Genomic DNA, 20259 nt, shown 5'->3' on the forward strand with positions numbered 1-20259 from the left:
TCCTAAATAGGGAACATTTCCTACCCCCAGGGCAGAGGTACAATACATTTATCCAGCAGGATTTCAAAATTACTAATGTAGATTTCTCATTCTTCTGCTTTCTAAATGGTAGTGTCTTATTTTCCTGAGTGGTAGTGTCTTTTTCAAAGCTTGTAAGCGTGCTAAGTCACTTCAGTCATGTCCAACTCTTTGCAACCCTGTGAATTGTAGTCCACCAGGCTCCTCTGTCCATGGGTTTCTCTAGGCAAGAATACTGGAGTGGGTTGCTGTGCACTCCTCCAGAGGATCTTTCCAAACCAGGGAACGAACCCACGTCTCTTATATCTTCTGAGTTGGCAGGCATGTTTATTACCACTAGTGCCAACTGCGAAGCCCTTTGCAAAGTATACTAGATGCGGTAATATATAGTAACTAAAGATTTTACAATGCAATTTTAATTTATATTATAGATAAATTACAAATATGTAATATATAAATATTTTATTTATTCATTTAATCAACATATATGCCAGAAAAAGAAAGCCAAAATTCTGAATCTTTTCCATTTTCTGGCAAAATGAAGGAGTGTGTGTGTGTGTGAGTGTGTGCATATATATATATATATATATATATATATACACACACATACAAATTACCTTCACCTCACTGCCTTTTCACTTATAGTGGCCCTTGCCTTGAATGTCCTTCTGAAAATGTTCACTTACTTACTCTCTTCTTGCCTTTTAGTCTGTGCTTAAATGCCATATAATCAGAAAATTCTTGGCCCAACCACTTGTATAAGTTAAGAAGACACATCGTTTTCCATCTCATTCTCCTGCTTTATGTTTGGAATGAAGTACTTAAGGCCATCCGATATTTGTGTTTATTACTTATTTTGTGTCCCTGCCCTCACTGTGTGTGTATGCTCAGTCGGGTCTGACTCTTTGCAAACCTATGGACTGTAACCTGCCAGGTACCTCTGTCTACAGGAGTTTTCAAGCAAGAATACTGCAGTGGGTTGCCATTTCCTCCTCCAGGGGATCTTCCTAACCCTGGGATTGAACCCGCGTCTCCTGCACTGACAGGCAGATTTTTTACCACTGAGCCACAGATTCACTGCAATTTCCTCAGTGCCCAGAAGAGGGCTTGGCTCATATTAGGAACTTAGTGTTGAATACATGATTGAATAAATCATACAATAGATTTCCTATCAAATTCTTTATGTAACAGATTGATCCTTGAAAATATATTAAACATATCATATCACTTAATATTACACTTAGAATATATCTAAACTACCTAAAATGCACCATGATCTGATCAGATGTATGTGTTCTGACCTCTGTCTACATTCTCCCATGCAGACTCCAGGGGCAGATTGTGAATGTCAAAGTGGGGTTTTTAAGCTCCCTGTAATCTCTATCTGCTCTCCCAAAGTTATGATCAAAGTAAAAACAGTATACTTGTCAGGCTCATGATACCCTCCCAATCTCTATTCCCAAACAGATTTATTTCTCAGGCTACTTCTCCATGAAAACTCTAAGCCCCATTCTTCATTATCTTTTAACCATATTGGCCTTATTTCTATTTATCCAAACTTTCAAACTTTTATAGACCTCGGGGCCTTTGTGTTTTCTGAAACATACTGATAACAGATTCTCACATAGTGTTCTTGCTATTATCATGTGAGTCTCAAATATTACCTTTTCAGAGAGATCTCAGTTTACATGTCACATCCTCTGGGTGGGTCTTCCCTAAAGTATTGCACACACACCTTCATGTACATGCGTATACACACACATTCACATCCCTTAATCTTCAGATACTTTTCATGATTGTACTTATCAAACTCTGAAATATATTTTCATTTATTTCTTCTCTGGCTTGTGAAGTGTATTCTCTTCCATTAAAGAATAAGCTCCATAAGAGTAGGGACTTTATCTCTTTTATTCATCACTAGGCTTCCATTACCGGAAACAAATGACATAATGGAAGGCATTTAATGAGTACTAAAAAATAAAAAAATAAAAAAAAACACAAATGAACCTAACATTCAGCCTGAATTTTAATACATTCAAATATTAACCTCAACTTTGTAAGGGGACACGATTTATGTGCATAAGATCTGTATTCTAGTCCTAGTTCTTTACAGATCCTCTGGGACTCAGTCTTGAGTTTGAACTAATTTATGGTAACCCTTTGACTTCTAAAGTCCTGTAATTCTGTAGCAAATGAAATATCAAATGCCATTCTCATTAAATACATTTAAAGTCTTAACTATGTTGCAGTATTTGTAGAGTTCAATTTTCTATAGACTTACTCTTTAAAGGAGAATACAGAAATATCAATGTATCTTGACTGGAATAATTTGCTGTTGCTGAGCAAAGCTCTACTGTTATCAGTAACATCCTTAAAAAAATGAAAACTGAGTCAATTGAGTGTTCTTGTAGCACAGAACAGATTAAGCAATATTAAGGTATTTTTATGTTAAACTTTCCAAATGCAGGTAAACAGATTTAGGCTTAGGAAAGTCTATATGTATCAGTTTACTAGTTGAGTCAACTTCAGTGAAAGATGGTGCCTACATTTCTAGAAAAATCTGAAAAGCAGAAGTCAGACAAAGTTATATTCAGTTCACATTTTGGTCAGTTTGAACAAATTATATACCTCCCTCAACTCACTTTTATCATATTGAAAATGAGATATTATTTGAGTTGTAAGTATTATCAATGATATGTTTATTATGTGTACCATAGCATAAACTCTACCTGCTGTTAAGATAATGATTAATTGGGAAATTTCATATTTATTGTCTTTAATAAGCAGGATTGCTCTTTTTTAAAATATAAATAATGACAAGGTAGAGATATCTTTTGATGGAAATAAAGTTATGTAAAATTTTTCTTAAAATATATTAAGATCTAAGTCATAACAGTTGCTATTAGTGTTAAAAAGCAGAGATATTACTCTGCTGAAAAAGGTCTCTATAGTCAAGGTTATGGTCTTCCCAGTGGTCACATATGGTTGTCAGAGCTGGACGGTAAAAGTGGAGCACCAAAGAATTGATGCCTTTGAACTGTGGTGCTGGAGAAGACTCCGGAGAATCCATTGGACAGTAAGGATATCAAGCCAGTCAATCTTAAGAGAAATCAACCCCAAATACTACTTGGAAGGACTGATGCTGAAGCTGAAACTCCAGTATTTTGGTCATCTGACATGAACAGCTGACTCATTGGAAAAGTCTCTGATTCTGGGAAAGACTGAGGCAGAAGGAGAAGAGGGCATCAGAGGATGAGATGGCTGAATGGCATCACCAATGCAATGGACATGAACTTGGGCGAACTTCAGGAGATGGTGAGGGACAGGGAGGCCTGCTGTGCTGCAGTCCATGGGGTCACAAAGAGTCAGAGAGGACTGGGCAATTGAACAACAAGTAGCTATTGATATATGTACATATTTGGACTGAACATGAGATTGAGTCCCAAAGCTCTTTCTTGTTAGATTGCCAATGAAGAAAATGTTTTTGCAAAACAATGATATTTTCTAGATAAGAAATGTTCTAAATGTATATATTAATGCAACAATGATAACATAATTTTACCATTTACTGAGTCCCTGCAATTCCACCAAGAACTCTACAAGAGAGGATCTGTTAGCTTGAACTTTACAAGAGTGAATTTTTCAGCTTGATTTAACAGATGAAGAACCAGAGGGCTTCATTTTGTGACATAACATATGCTTTCCAAACATTACCATAAAACTAATATAAAAGATAATCAAACTGAAACAGCTTGCACAGATTTTTTCCTGATAAATATAAAAAGCAATAGATGCACATTTATGACTATATAAGACAATTCATAGTTCATCACAATCTGTGCACAGATTTAGTATGGTACCTGAAATGGTGTTATCATATTTAGTAAATTTTAGATGATTTGTTTATGATGTAATGTTCTAATTGAAAAGTAATTGGCAGCATATGTATGTTTTGCTGTCCTCTCTACTCCAAATAGGGTAATTTGTGGGGTTCATTGGCTACCTCCTTCATCGGAAATATTCTATTCTAAATCTGATTATAGTCCAGAAGTACTAACTACTCAAGTACAAGAAGATTAGATGCCAGCTTAATTTAGAAAAACAGGGATCTCAGGAAACTAACCTAAACTCTAAGTACCAAAAGTAAGGAGATTTGAAAGCTTATCACATCCATGAAAAATATATCAAGAAAATATATGTGTCAGGAGTTAGGCAAAGAGAAAAACAGACATTCTCAATCCTTCTGCAATTCAAAGGTCTTCCAAACAGAATACATTACACTTGTAAGAGATGAGCATCACTAAAATAAATTAAATTTAAAAACCTGCATATGAAATGGTACTGTGAAAAATGTATATGTACACTTAAGGAAATATTTTAGGTCCTAGAATATAAAGCCATGTGCATCTTATTTAAAAGTTTATGGATATCCACTGTAACTAAGGTTGTTTTAGCAAAAAGATTTTTACTAAATATATCTTAATGCTTCTGAAATCACAGATTTCTAAAAGCAAAATAAAATGAATGCTGTTGCTGCTGTTTAGTTGCTAAGTTATGTCCAGCTCTTTGCAACCGTTGGACTGTAACCCACCAGGACCCCCTGTTCATGGGATTTCCCAGACAAGAAAACTGGAGGGGTGGGTTGCCATTTCCTTCTCCAGGGGATCTTCCCAACCCAGGGATCGAACCTGCCTCTCCTGCTTGGCAGGCGAATTCTTTACCACTGAGGTATCTATCTGGGAAGCCTAGAATAATAAGAATTATAGATTAAGTCCCTTTATATTTCTATTTAAAACATATAGCAAATGAATTTTTGCCAGGACATTAATGAAATTGTTTTATTTTAATTCCATAAATAATGAAGCAGATGTTGTATTCCTCAAGGCAGAAACAAGTTTTCACAGGTTGTGTCATTCCTATGACATCACAGGTGGTCTGAACTGTATATGGAGGTGAACCAAATGTTTCCCATTTAAAGCTGGCCACAGTAAAGATTTCAGCTCCATCCATGTCATATAAACATGCCATGAGCAAGAGCTCAACAAAAACTTGTGAAAGAGACACCTGTGGTTTTTACATTACGCCCATTTGGTGTAATTAACCAGCTTTATTTTTCATAAGTCAACTTTTTTCATTGTTTTTTAAACTGTCCCTGTAGTGGTCATAAACACCAGGCAGTTTTAATGGGGTAGGATTTTGTTTCTTACAACCCCAGGCAATTTGAAATCAAATCCGTCAGGCCACTTCTAACAAGAAAAAAAGAAATTGAGGGCTCTGGCTAACGCAGCTCTAGTTGTAGGCCAATTCAATCCAAATAAAATAGACGGACATTAGTGAAGTTCCATCTTATACAGTCTCAGTAGATTTACCTTTCCCTTGGAGGTTAATCCCCAGCGTGGCTTTTGTTTTGTTTTATTTTTTTGCAATATGGTTGGCTCATAACATGCTTTTTTTTTTTTTTTTTGCATGATTATCCTTTAAAAATAACTGTGCATCCAAAACAAAATATAGATTGAAATAAAATCTCAAAGAATTTCATAAAATTTATGTGGTTATTTTAAAATGTTTATAATATGTTTAAGAATAACCAATACCATTTTTAATCAGTGCAGCACAGTTGCAGATATGATATATATTTAGGAACTTTTTAGCATTATTTAAGCTTTCATTTGATTCCAAGTATATTTTACATTTGTTGCTTTGCTTAGCTCTAGTCAGAGCAGAAATGTGTGACTCTTTGGTACATTAGAACAAGACACAAAAAATGTTTGACATGAGCCTTTTTTCTTGAACAAAAGACACTCCTAGAAAGTGTGTATAATTTTTCAAAAAGTTTTCAGGAACATAAATACAGTATGTAATGAAAAGCATTTCAACTATCCTAGGAAACATCCTTATTTATAATAAATAGCATATATTCTGAAGGAAATATATAAATAATACATATGATTCTGCCAAATCAATTTCTTCTTCAATGCTACTGTACCACAGACTTCCAGTAACAGCACTATGCTTCACAAAGGGGCAAGGGAATAAAGATATATGTGAAGTGCCCCAAATAAGAGTGTATTTAATCACAAAAATTACATCAAGAACCTCAAAAATTATCAACTGTTGACCAAAATGGTTTCAACTTTTGAGAAAAATAATTTCAAATCTAAGAGTTTGCTATAGGGAAAGAAACAGAAACCTGGGCACAGTAGGCAAAGTTCACAAAGAAATTCATTGTAGCATCATATGTAACCATAAAGAAAGGAAAACAAACTACATTCCAAACTAGAGGAATGGATACACTAACCACACATAGTCTATTCAAGTAAAAAGTTTCCAAGCATGATTTGGTTTGCAGAATCCATTTTGGAAATAGTTTGGCATTCCTTGGGCTTTCCTGGTGGTTCAGCTGGTAAAGAATCTGCCTGTAATGCAGGAGACCCGGGTTTGATCCCTGGGTTGGGAAGATCCCCTGGAGAAGGAAATGGCAACCCACTCCGGTATTCTTGCCTGGAGAATCCCATGGACAGAGAAGCCTGGCAGGTTATAACCCAGGGGGTCACAAAGAGTCAGATATGACTGAGCAACTAATACACACACACACACACACACACACACACACACACACACACACAAGAATGATCACAAGAGTGTGGTTTATGACAGCAAAGTACTGAAGATAACCCACATGTCATTCATAATAGAATAAAATATCTCTGATAGAGTCAAAAATCATCACTATTGTATGTACCTATAAAAATACTAGCTATAGCTTCCATGTAATACAATGGATTACATATTTAAGAAAATGTTGGGGTTAAAAAGCAGGATACTAACTAATAATACCGTATGATTTCATGATAAAAAGATCAAGAAAGCAAAACTATACCATATTATTTAGGGAAATACACATGGGTGATAAGGGTTTCCCAGTTGGCACTAGTGATAAAGAACCTGCCTGCCAATGCAGGAGATGTAAGAGACATGGGTTCAATCCCTGGGTCAGGAAGATCCCCTGGAGGAGGGCATGGCAACCACTCCAGTATTCTTGCCTGGAGAATGCCATAGACAGAGGAGTCTGGTGGGACAGTCCACTGGGTTGCAAAGAGTGAGACATGACTGAAGCCATTTAGCACACAGTACACATATAGGTGATAAAGCGTACATAGAAGTAAGAAAATACTTTTATAAAAGCATGTTTATAAAGACATCTTGGGGAGGGAACTAAGATGGCAGAGGAATAGGACAAGGAGACCACTTTCTCCCCTACAAATTCATCAAAAGAACATTTGAACGCTGAGCAAACTAAACAAAACAGCTTCTGATTGCTAGCAGAGGACATCAGACACCCAGAAAAGCAGCCCATTGTCTTCGAAAGGAGGTAGGACAAAATATAAAAGATAAAAAGAGAGACAATAGAGTTAGGGACGGAGATCCGTCCCGGAAAGGTAGTCATAATAGAGGAAGTCTCCAAACACCAGAAAACCCTCTCACTGGCGGGTCTGGGGGAAGTTTTCGAATCTCGAAGGGCAACGTAATTGGGAGGAAAAATAAGTAAAACCCACAGATTACATGCCTAAAAGCAACTCCCAGCAGAAAAGTACCCTAGACGCTCGCATCCACCACCAGCAAGTGGGGGCGGAACGAAGAGGAGCAGGCACAGTGGTTAGGGTAAGGACCGGGCCTGAGTACCCTGAGGGCAATCAGAGGGAGCTAACCTGAGATAGCAACTTCAACTGTGGGATAGCAAGAAAGAGAGAATTAAGTTGGGAAAAACCCTAAACTTAGGCACTACCCGCTGGTTCCCAGAACGAAGGAATGAGCAATTCCAGAGAAGAGCTAGGCAGCGGCAGACCAGCCCATCCCCCGCCGGAGGCAGGAGGCAGGGGGTTGGGGAAAGGGGCAAACTCGGCCCCAGAGATGGCATCCCCTACCAAATGGCAAACAGGCTTCCAGCTTCTAACCAAAGACTTCCTTGAGATTCTGGATGGTCGACATCCGCCGGGATGGTTGCAGCTAGAGTCCAGCTCCCCAGAATTGACACAAGGTGCACCCGACCAGCGACCAGCGCGCGAACTGAGGCTGGGACCACGGAGGGGAGAAGGCACACTGCAGCCGGGGAGAGTGCGCTCGTCAAGCTCCTGGCTGCCTGAGCTGCTCGGTCGGGGAAGGTACAAAACGCAGGCCCAACCGAGTCTGTGCTTTTGTGGAGGACCCAAAAACCTGAATCTGAGCGACTTAGGCCTGGGAAGTCCACGCAACGCAGGGCCCACTCGCTGGAGAGCAGCCTGGAGCCTGAGCAGTGTAGACGGGGAAAGCACACACACCCGCCCCGAGCGGGAGCAAACCCAATGTGGCCAGAACACTGCGAGTGCTCCCCACACAGGCCAGTGACATTTGTCTGCAGTGCCCCTCCGTCCCCACAGCATGACGGAACAAGCGAACCTGAACAAGAGACCACCTCTGGCCATCTGTGTCAGGGCGGAAATTAGACACTGAAGAGACCTGCAAACAGAAGCCAAATAAACAAAGGGAACCACTTCGGAAGTGACCGGTGCAACAGATTAAAATCCCTGTAGTTAACACTGACTACACTGGAAGAGGCCTATAGATAGCAAGGAGTGTAAGTTCAAACAAGGACCTATCTGAAACTGAACCAAACCCACACTGCCCACAACAGCTCCAGAGAAATTCCTAGATATATTTTTACTACTATTTTTTAAATTTTTAATTAAAAAAAATTTTTTTTCTCTTTCTTTTTTTTACTTTTTCTTCTTTTTTTTTTTAAGGCCTCTATTAATCCTTAATTTTCATTTTTATAACCCACAATAACCTGGCAAAAAAAAAAAAAAAAAAAAAAAAGACCCTATTTTTAAAGCAAACTCCATATATATTTCTTAAATGTTTTTGTGTTTTTGTGATTTTTTATTATTGTATTTTTAAGAGTCTAACCTCTACTCTAGATTTTTAATCTTTGTTTTTCAGTATTTGATATCAATTTTGGACATTTAAGAATCCAAGCTTCAGTACCCATTTTTACTCAGGAGTGTGATTACTGGTTTGCTCACTCTCTCCCCCTTTTGACCCTCCTTTTTCTCCCCCAGATCACCTCTATTTCTTCCCTCCCCCTTCTCAAACCAATTCTGTGAATCTCTGTGGGTGTCTGGGCTGTGGAGAATACTTAGGGAACAGAGCACTGCCTAGATCTGTCTCTCTCCTCTTGAATTCCCCCCTTTTTCTCCTCCTGCTCACCTCTATCTCCTTCCTCCCTCTCCTCTTCTTCATGTATCTTTGTGAACCTCTCTAGGTGTCCCTCACTGTGGAGAATCCTTTCACCATTAACCTATAAGTTTTATTATCGGTGCTGTATGGAGGGAGAAGTCTTGAGGCTAATGAAAGAATAAGACTGAAATCCAGAGGCAAGAGGCTTAAGCCCAAAACCTGAGAACAAAAGAGAACTCCTGACTACAAGGAATGTTAATTAATAAGAGATCAGCCAAAAGCCTCCACACCTACACTGAAACCAACCACCACCCAAGAAGCAATAAGTTCCAGAGCAAGACATACCATGCAAATTCTCCAGCAACGCAGGAACATAAACCTGAGCGTCAATATACAGGCTGCCCAAAGTCACACCAAACCCATAGACCCATCTCAAAACTCACTACTGGACACTCCATTGCACTCCAGAGAGAAGAAATCCAGCTCCACCCACCAGAACATCAACACAAGCTTCTCTAACCAGCAAACCTCGACAAGCCAAACACCCAGCCCCACGCATGGGGAGAAACCTCCACAATAAAAAGGAACCACAGACTACCAGAATACAAAAAGGCCACCCCAAACCCAGCAATCTAAATAAGATGAAAAGGCAGAGAAATACCCAGCAGATAAAGGAACATGAAAAATGCCCACCAAGCCAAACAAAAGAGGAAGAGATAGGGAATCTACCTAAAAAAGAATTTAGAATAATGATAATTAAAATGATCCAAAATCTTGAAAACAAAATGGAGTTACAGATAAATAACCTGGAGACAAGGATTGAGAAGATGCAAGAAATGTTTAACAAGGACCTAGAAGAAATAAAAAAAGAGTCAATTAAAAATGAATAATGCAATAAATGAGATCAAAAACACTCTGGAGGAAACCAAGAGTAGAATAACAGAGACCGAAGATAGGATAAGTGAGTTAAAAAATAAAATGGTGGAAATAAATGAAGCAGAGAGGAAAAAAGAAAAAAGAATTAAAAGAAATGAGGACAACCTCAGGGACCTCTGGGACAATGTGAAACGCCCCAACATTCAAATAATAGGAGTCCCAGAAGAAGAAGACAAAAAGAAAGGCCATGAGAAGATACTCGAGGAAATAATAGCTGAAAACTTCCCTAAAATGAGGAAGGAAATAGCCACACAAGTTCAAGAAACCCAGAGAGTCCCAAACAGGAGAAACCCAAGGCGAAACACCCCAAGACGCATATTAGTCAAATTAACAAAGATCAAACACAAAGAACAAATATTAAAAGCAGCAAGGGAGAAACAACAAATAACACACAAAGGGATTCCCATAAGGATAACAGCTGATCTTTCAATAGAAACTCTTCAGGCCAGAAGGGAATGGCAGGACATACTTAAATTTATGAAAGAGAATAACCTACAACCCAGATTACTGTACCCAGCAAGGATTTCATTCAGATATGAAGGAGAATTTAAAAGCTTTACAGACAAGCAAAAGCTGAGAGAATTCAGCACCACCAAACCAGCTCTTCAACAAATGCTAAAGGATCTTCTCTAGACAGGAAACACAGAAAGGTTGTATGAACGTGAACCCAAAACAACAAAGCAAATGGCAACGGGACCATTCTTATCAATAATTACCTTAAATGTAAATGGGTTAAATGCACCAACCAAAAGACAAAGACTGGCTGAATGGATACAAAAGCAACACCCCTATATATGCTGTCTACAAGAGACCCACCTCAAAACAAGGGACACATACAGACTGAAAGTGAAGGGCTGGAAAAAAATATTCCACGCAAACAGAGACCAAAAGAAAGCAGGAGTCACAATACTTATATCAGATAAAATAGACTTCAAATTAAAGGCTGTGAAAAGAGACAAAGAAGGACACTACATAATGATCAAAGGATCAATCCAAGAAGAAGATATAACAATTATAAATATATATGCACCAAACATAGGAGCATCACAATATGTAAGGCAAATGCTAACAAGAATGAAGGGGGAAATTAACAATAACACAATAATAGTGGGAGACTTTAATACCTCACTCACACCTATGGACAGATCAACTAAACAGAAAATTAACAAGGAAACACAAACTTTAAATGATACAATGGTCCAGCTAGACATATTTGATATCTATAGGACATTTCACCCCAAAAATATCAACTTCACCTTTTTCTCAAGTGCACATGGAATCTTCTCCAGAATAGATCACATCCTGGGCCATAAATCTAGCCATGGGAAATTCAAAAAAACTGAAATCATTCCAGTCATCTTTTCTGACCACAATGCAGTAAGATTAGATCTCAATTACAGGAAAAAAAAAAAACTATTAAAAATTCCAAGATATGGAGGCTAAATAACACTCTTCTGAATAACCAACAAATCATAGAAGAAATCAAAAAAGAAATCAAAATATGCATAGAAATGAATGAAAATGAAAACACAACAACCCAAAACCTATGGGACACTGTAAAAGCAGTGCTAAGGGGAAGGTTCATAGCAATACAGGCTCATCTCAAGAAACAAGAAAAAAGTCAAATAAATAACCTAACTCTACACCTAAAGCAACTAGAGAAGGAATAAATGAAGAACCCCAGGGTTAGTAGAAGGAAAGAAATCTTAAAAATTAGAGCAGAAATAAATGCAAAAGAAACAAAAGAGACCATAGCAAAAATCAATAAAGCTAAATGTTGGTTTTTTGAAAAGTAGATAAAATTGACAAGCCGTTAGACAGAATCATCAAGAAACAGAGGGAGAAGAACCAAATCAACAAAATTAGAAATGAAAATGGAGAGATCACAACATACAACTCTGAAATACAAAGGATTATAAGAGACTACTACCAGCAGGTCTATGCCAATAAAATGGACAACTTGGAAGAAATGGACAAATTCTTAGAAAAGTATAACTTTCCAAAACTGAACCAGTAAGAAATAGAAGATCTTAACAGACCCATCACAAGCAAGGAAATCGAAACTGTAATCAGAAATCATCCAGCAAACAAACGCCCAGGACCAGATGGCTTCACAGCTGAATTCTACCAAAAATTTAGACAAGAGCTAACACCTATTTTATTCAAACTCTTCCAGAAAACTGCAGAAGAAGGCAAACTTCCAAACTCATTCTATGAGGCCAACATCACCCTAATACCAAAACCAGACAAGGATGCCACAAAAAAAGAAAACTACAGACCAATATCACTGATGAACATAGATGCAAAAATCCTTAACAAAATTCTAGCAAACAGAATCCAACAACATATTAAAAACTTGGTCATGCATCATCACCAAGTGGGCTTTATCCCAGGAATGCAAGGATTCTTTAATATCTGCAAATCAATCAATGTAATACACCACATTAACAAATTGAAAGATAAAAACCATATGATTATCTCAATAGATGCAGAAAAAGCCTTTGACAATATTCAACATCCAATTATGATCAAAACTCTCCAGAAAGCAGGCATAGAAGGAACATACCTCAACATAATAAAAGCTATATATGACAAACCCACAGCAAACATTATCCTCAATGGTGAAAAATTGAAAGCATTTCCCTTAAAGTCAGGTACAAGGCAAGGGTGTCCACTCTCACCACTACTATTCAACATAGTTTTGGAAGTGTTGGCCACAGCAATCAGAGCCAAAAAAGAAATAAAATGAATCCAGATAGGAAAAGAAGAAAAACTCCCACTGTTTGCATATGACATGATCCTCTACATAGAAAACCCTGAAGACTCTACCAGAAAATTACTACAGCTAATCAATGAATACAGTAATGTTGCAGGATATAAAATTAACACACAGAAATCCCTTGCATTCCTATACATAACAATGAGAAAACAGAAAGAGAAATTAAGGAAACAATACCATTCACCACTGCAACAAAAAGAATAAAATACTTAGGAGTATATCTACCTAAAGAAACGAAAGACCTCTACATAGAAAACTATAAAACACTGATGAAAGAAATCAAAGAGGACACAAATAGATGGAGAAATATACTGTGTTCATGGATTGGAAGAATCAATATTGTGAAAATGGCTATACTACCCAAAGCAATCTATAGATTCAATGCAATTCCTATCAAGCTGCCAATGGTATTCTTCACAGAACTAAAACAAATAATTTCACAATATGTATGGAAATACAAAAAACCTCGAATAGCCAAAGCAATCTTGAGAAAGAAGAATAGAACTGGAGGAATCAACTTGCCTGACTTCAGGCTCTACTAAAAAGCCACATTCATCAAGACAATATGGTACCAGCACAAAGACAGAAATATAGATCAATGGAACAAAATAGAAAGCCCAGAGATAAATCCACGAACCTACGGACACCTTATCTTCAACAAAGGAGGCAAGGATATACAATGGAAAAAAGACAACCTCTTTAACAAGTGGTGCTGGGAAAACTGGTCAACCACTTGTAAAAGAATGAAACTAGAACACTTTCTAACACCATACACAAAAATAAACTCAAAATGGATTAAAGATCTAAATGTAAGACCAGAAACTATAAAACTCCTAAAGGAGAACATAGGCAAAACACTCTCTGACATAAATCACAGCAGGATCCTCTATGACCCACCTCCCAGAATATTGGAAATAAAAGCAAAAATAAACAAATGGGACCTAATGAAACTTAAAAGCTTTTGCACTACAAAGGAAACTATAAGTAAGGTGAAAAGACAGCCCTCAGAATGGGAGAAAATAATAGCAAACAGAGCAACAGACAAAGGATTAATCTCAAAAATATACAAGCAGCTCCTGCAGCTCAATTCCAGAAAAATAAATAACCCAATCAAAAAATGGGCCAAAGAACTGAACAGACATTTCTCCAAAGAAGACATATAGATGGCTAACAAAGACATGAAAAGATGCTCAACATCACTCATTATCAGAGAAATGCAAATCAAAACCACATTGAGGTACCATTACACGCCAGTCAGGATGGCTGCTATCCAAAAGTCTACAAGCAATAAATGCTGGAGCGGCCGTGGAGAAAAGGGAACCCTCTTCCACTGTTGGTGGGAATGCAAACTAGTACTGCCACTATGGAGAACAGTGTGGAGATTCCTTAAAAAACTGGATATAGAACTGCCATATGACCCAGCAATCCCACTCCTGGGCATACACAGCGAGGAAACTAGATCTGAAAGAGACACGTGCACCCCAATGTTCATTGCAGCACTGTTTATAATAGCCAGGACATGGAAGCAACCTAGATGCTCATCAGCAGACGAATGGATAAGGAAGCTATGGTACATATACACAATGGAATATTACTCAGCCATTAAAAAGAATTCATTTGAATCAGTTCTAATGAGATGGATGAAACTGGAGCCCATTATACAGAGTGAAGTAAGCCAGAAAGATAAAGACCAATACAGTATACTAACGCATATATTTAAAAAGATGGTAACGATAACTCAATATGCAAAACAGAAAAAGAGACACAGATGTACAGAACAGACTTTTGGACTCTGTGGGAGAAGGTGAGGGTGGGATGTTCTGAGAGAATAGCATTGAAACAAGTATACTATCAAGGGTGAAACAGACCACCAGCCCAGGTTGGATGCATGAGACAAGTGCTCAGGGCTGGTGCACTGGGAAGACCTAGAGGGATGGGGTGGGCAGGGAGATGGGAGGGGGGATCGGGATGGGGAACACATGTAAATCCATGGCTGATTCATGTCAATGTATGACAAAAACCACTACAATATTGTAAAGTAATTAGCCTCCAACTAATAAAAATAAATGAGGAAAAAAAAAACATATTGGTGTAGTGAGAGGATTATGACTGAGAAGGAACATATAGTAGGCTTCTGAAGTGTGAATTTATTCATAAATGTATAGGCATTTATATTTCACAATACAAACATAATGTTTGTAAGTGCATAATTTCAAACATCTCTTGAAAAGAGGAAATAATTATGTTTAATATTAGACAGAGTAGCAGGATTCTTTTGCGTTTCTGTATGTTTGTGTGCATTCACATATATGCTTATGTAACTACTATATTTTAATAGATGTATAAATATTTACATACATATTTTAAACTTTGCTGTGTAATGAAGCTTAAAAATTACTTATACCAAAAATTAGATGATCAGAAATAATATAAATCTTTAATAATGAATGTGATCTTCTCAGATCCCTATCCTTAATGGAGCAGGTAAAACTGTATTTACTTAGCTCCAACTCACTTTTTAGTCAAACCAAAATTTTTTTTTCAGTGTTTTTATTTAATTTTTTTCAGCAGACAATTTACATACCTCCCCACCCCTTCCTTTAAGTTAGTGTTGACAAAGTTCCATAATAAACTACTTAAAGGGAAGCTTTGGTCAAGAATGGAATGAAATTTCAAAACAAAACAACCCCCCAAACAAAACCCAAATCACTGCTGCTCTAAAAAAACCAACACTTTCACCAATTATGTTCAAACAGAAACACACAAGGAGGTTTGCGCCATGTGCGTCTTCAGTGTTTGCTGGCGGCGGGCTCTCCTCCCAGTGCGAATGGCGGATCTGCCCCGCTGCAGCCAGTCCGTCCTCATGCTAGGTCTGGAGGCTCACTCAGCTTCACATTATCCGAAGACCCCGGATGGAAGACTCTAAGGTCTTGAAATCCCAAATGGTCATGGCTCCGTCGATGCTGGTAGTGCAAAATTTGCGACAATCTTGCTTGTCCACCTCATAAATAGACGCTTGGGTGATGCTGTTCTGGTGTAGCGTCTCCAGCGCCATGTTGCGGTCCTCGGTCGTGGCCCGCTTGTCCATGTTGCAGAAGCGCTCCATGGCCGACATGTTGCGCTGGATGCTCTGTTTAGGGATGTCCAGCTTGGAGACAAAGGTCAAGCAGCCGCGGTCGTCGTAGTTAAAGAGCATGGGGCAGCAATCGTGGCCAGCAGCCATGACGCTGTTCTCTGAGATGAACGACACACTCAGGAGGGGCAGGAACTCCGTCTTCAGAGTTGAAACCTGCACACTTTTTGAGGCATTGGCAACAGACACGGTGCTGTCGTGGCTGACCCAGGCCAGGCGGCTGTCACTGGCCGAGAAGCTGACCCCGTGCACCCAGCCGCTGGTGCCTCTGCCACCGAACTCGGACATCAGCTGACCGAAAGGCATCTTGCTGCCCCAGGGCGTGCTGGCTGGCTTCTCATCCACTTCTTTAATGTAGGCAGAAAACACTCTGCATTTGAAGTCACAGGATCCCGCGGCCAGCAAGACGTTGTTGGGATGTCAATCCAAGCTGAGGACCATGGAGCGGATGGGCTTTTTAATGTGCTTGCTCACCCACCAGTCATTTTCAGACTCGACGTAACAGACGGAGATGAGTCGTGCTCCGCTACCCACAGCAAACTTGTTCTCCAGCGGAGACCACTTGACGAAAGTGGCCGCCCGGTTAATTCTCAGGATCACCAGGGTTGGCTTCCAGACACCATCCTTCTGACTCCAGACGTAGGCGTTGTGGTCAGCCCCGCAAGTGATGATGCGGTCACTCTTGGGAGCCCAGTCAATACCTGTGATGTGTCCATTGTGTTCCTTGAGTTCATGAGCTTTCACCCACTGGCCCCCGTTCTTCTTATAGATGTGGACTTCATGATTATTGGGGCTAAGGGCGATCTGGGTACGATCCCTGTTCCAGGCATGACTGGTGATTGGCTCCAGTAAAAACTGATGCAGGGACATTATTCTTAGTGTTTTCAAAGGATAGAAAGCTGGCATCAGGGCCGTCCGGATGGGCTCGGAGCATTGAATTCGCGGAATCTGGTCAGTCGATGCGAACAGGCTCTGGCGGGCGCGGGCGGAGGCCCAAATATTTTTAAAATGTAACGAATCAGTCTTTCAATTCAGCAACAACTCAGTTTCTCTTATTTCCGTTTCTTACCAAATTCCTGTTCCTAGTCAAGATAATGTTTAGTTAGATAAATGTGGGCAACCAGGTGACCTCACTGACTATGAGAAGCATGTCATTGCATCAGCAAAGAGTCCAATGGCTGCTCTGAGCTCTTCTGTAATACTCCTTTTCTTCTTGGTTCTTTCAGTTGGCCTTTAAGGTTGATGTTGGCAGACTACACACTCAAGACCTTTGCACTCCTTCAGTCTTATCTCAATAGCTCTTCCTATTGGCATGGCCTTCACAAAACTCTCACTGGCTAAAGTCATTTTTGAAACTTTACCATATTTTTCTTCCACCTCCTGACTCATCTGTAATCTCCATTATAAGTTTAGTTCATCCCTACAATAACCTGGCCCTCTTAGCATAGTGGCACTCAATTCAGCACAGTATCATATAGAAATGAAATGAATCTTGCACATTGATTACACTCACTCTCTTTCTCTGGGCCTAAGCCCACAGCTGTCTCCCTAAGTTATCGCTTCTTTTCAGTTCAGTTCCATTCTCCCTCAGTCTTTCCTCAAGTTTGTACTACAGTTGATCCTTGAACAACATGGGTTTGAACATTGCAGGTTCACCTATATGTGGATTTAATTTTGATAAATATATTGGAACAAATTTTGGAGATTTGTGTCAATTTGAAAAAGCTCATAAATGAACTTTATAGCCTAGATAATTTTTTAAATTAAGAAAAAGTTAGGTATGTTATGAATGCATAAAATATGTATAGTTACTAGTCCATCCTTACATAGGCATAAGGTGAGTGATATTTAATAAAAAATTAATAATTTTATGATTTTATTATTGTTCTGAAGTTTGCTTTCATAGAAGTATATTACCATACACTATGTCTCTCTTTTGTAACTGGAGCCTATCATCACATGTGCTTTTAATGTAACAATGCTTCCAATACTGTACTATGAATATGACTGCAATAATATATGTCAAAGATTTTATAATATCCATTCATTAGTCTATAGGTTAGGCTACCAAAAAGCAATTATATTGTTGCTAGTTTTTATCAATGCACACATCATTATACTTGTAAATAAAAGTTACTTTTTTTCATATCTTTTCATTTTTGATGTCTAGAATTAGCATCTACAGTATGTTCATCATCATATGAGAAAATATTCATCTATTTACTGATGGAGGATTCATCTTATAAACAGACAACACAAACTTACAGTATCAATAAGTATAGTACAGGATTGTAAATGCATTTTCTCCTTACAATTTTCTTAATAGCATTCTCTTTTCTCTAGCTTACTTTGTTGTAGGAACACAGTTTACCAGTGGGAGTTTCCTGTATGGCACAGGCAGCTCAACCCATTCTTGACAACCTAGAGGGGTGGGAGATGGGAGGGAGGTTCAGGACTGGGGAGATATGTGTATACTTATGACTGATTCATGCCGATGTATGGTAGAAACTAGCACAATATTGTAAAGCAATTGTCCTCCAATTAAAAAATAAATTAAAAAAAGAAAAAGAAAATCAAGGCAAGTAGAACAGTTAAAACCATTTTCAAAAAGAATAAAGTGAGAGAATTAAGAAAAGAATACAGCTTATAAAACATATATCACAAAAAATGTTGATTGACTGCTTATGTTATCAGTAAAGCTAAAGTTATATGTGGATTTTTGAATGCATGGGGGTCGGCCCCTAACCTCCCATGTTGTACAAGAGTTAACTGCAGTTTTAAATCAATGCCTTCCTCCCCTCCTCCACTGTCTTCCCCACCCATTTTGAGCTCAGGCCCTGGCTTCTGGCTTGAACTGACCATGATTTAGTCACTGAGTTGTGTTCAATTCTTGAGACCCCATGGGACTGTACCCTGCCAGGCTCTTCTTTCCATGGGATTCTCCAGGCAAGAATACTGGAGTGGATTGCCATTTCCTTCTCCAGGGGATCTTCCCAACCCAGGGAAGATCGAACCCAGGTCTCCTGCATTGCAGGCAGACTCTTTACCATTTGAACCACTAGGGTAGCGCCAGTTAAGGTAGGAAGATTCTAAACAATTTGTCCTGTAATAGAACAATTAAACAGAATAATAAATTGTTCATGCTTTTCTTTTTAAAAAACAATGAGACAATCAATGTTCTAAGTCCTGGAATCAACATAATATAAAACATACATATTAAAACATGAGAGCTAGTTTCAAAACAAATTAGAGAAATATAATTTAAATCACTAGAATTCATCTCAACCTAACAACCCCTCTAACTCTGTCTTTACTTGTGGTTAAGCCTGTAGCACTTGAAATCCTGTGTTTTTTCCTTTTAGTGTCATCATTAGAAATACAATCACCAAAAAAAAAAAAAAAGACATCTCTGTTCAACATAGCTTTAATTATCTCAGTGTAAAAGCAACAACAAAAAATAGCTAACCAACAAAAAAAATCTAATTTAAAATCAATCAAGGAAAGAAAATACAGTCTTTACCCTAGCTCAGAAGGTTTTTTCCATTATTTCCTAAATTTCAGATATAGCTTTGTTTAGGATAGACCACTTTTTTTAGGTATAATTTGCATTTTTGATGTTGAAAGAACTTATTCAAAATTTAAGTATTATCATATTTATAAATACAAAACTAAACAGATCAATGCTAAAAAGAGAGGAGGTAGAGTATTAACATGATCATTATCTGTAACTAAGCAGTTGTTTTTAACCCTCACAAACAGATTCACATGAGGGAAGTAGACCACAATGAAGCCTGGAATATAGAAAGTCACACAAAGATACACCAATAGGAAATGCATATTCAATGCTGGAAACTTTTCCCTTGGCAAGAGACACAGCCTCGTATTTTAGAAACCACAAGTAACCTGGGTTACTGGTATCTTCCTCATGAATAGTAAATCTTTTCTTTTTATATTTCAACATGCCAGTAGGAAAAGACTGTTTTCTCTTTTCCTCCCCTATAACAATTCATGAAAGATCTAGTCTCATAGAACTCTCAAAGTAAGCAAGATTCTAGTTCCACTACTTTCCTATATATATTGACTAAGATGAAAGATACCCCCAGTTAAATGAAAACTCCTGATGTGGAGAGACAGGAAATGGAGTAGACTATCAATTTAAATTTACCATTTTTAAAGCACT

General features: G+C 38.3%; 1 pseudogene; it reads right to left on the minus strand.

The window, feature by feature from the left end:
- Positions 1-15836: 15836 nt before the first annotated feature.
- LOC133058553 (actin-related protein 2/3 complex subunit 1A-like) lies at positions 15837-16909 on the minus strand (annotated as a pseudogene).
- Between the last annotated feature and the right edge of the window lie 3350 nt (positions 16910-20259).

Source organism: Dama dama, chromosome 6 (genome assembly GCF_033118175.1).
Source record: "Dama dama isolate Ldn47 chromosome 6, ASM3311817v1, whole genome shotgun sequence".
NCBI classification, from domain to species: domain Eukaryota; kingdom Metazoa; phylum Chordata; class Mammalia; order Artiodactyla; family Cervidae; genus Dama; species Dama dama.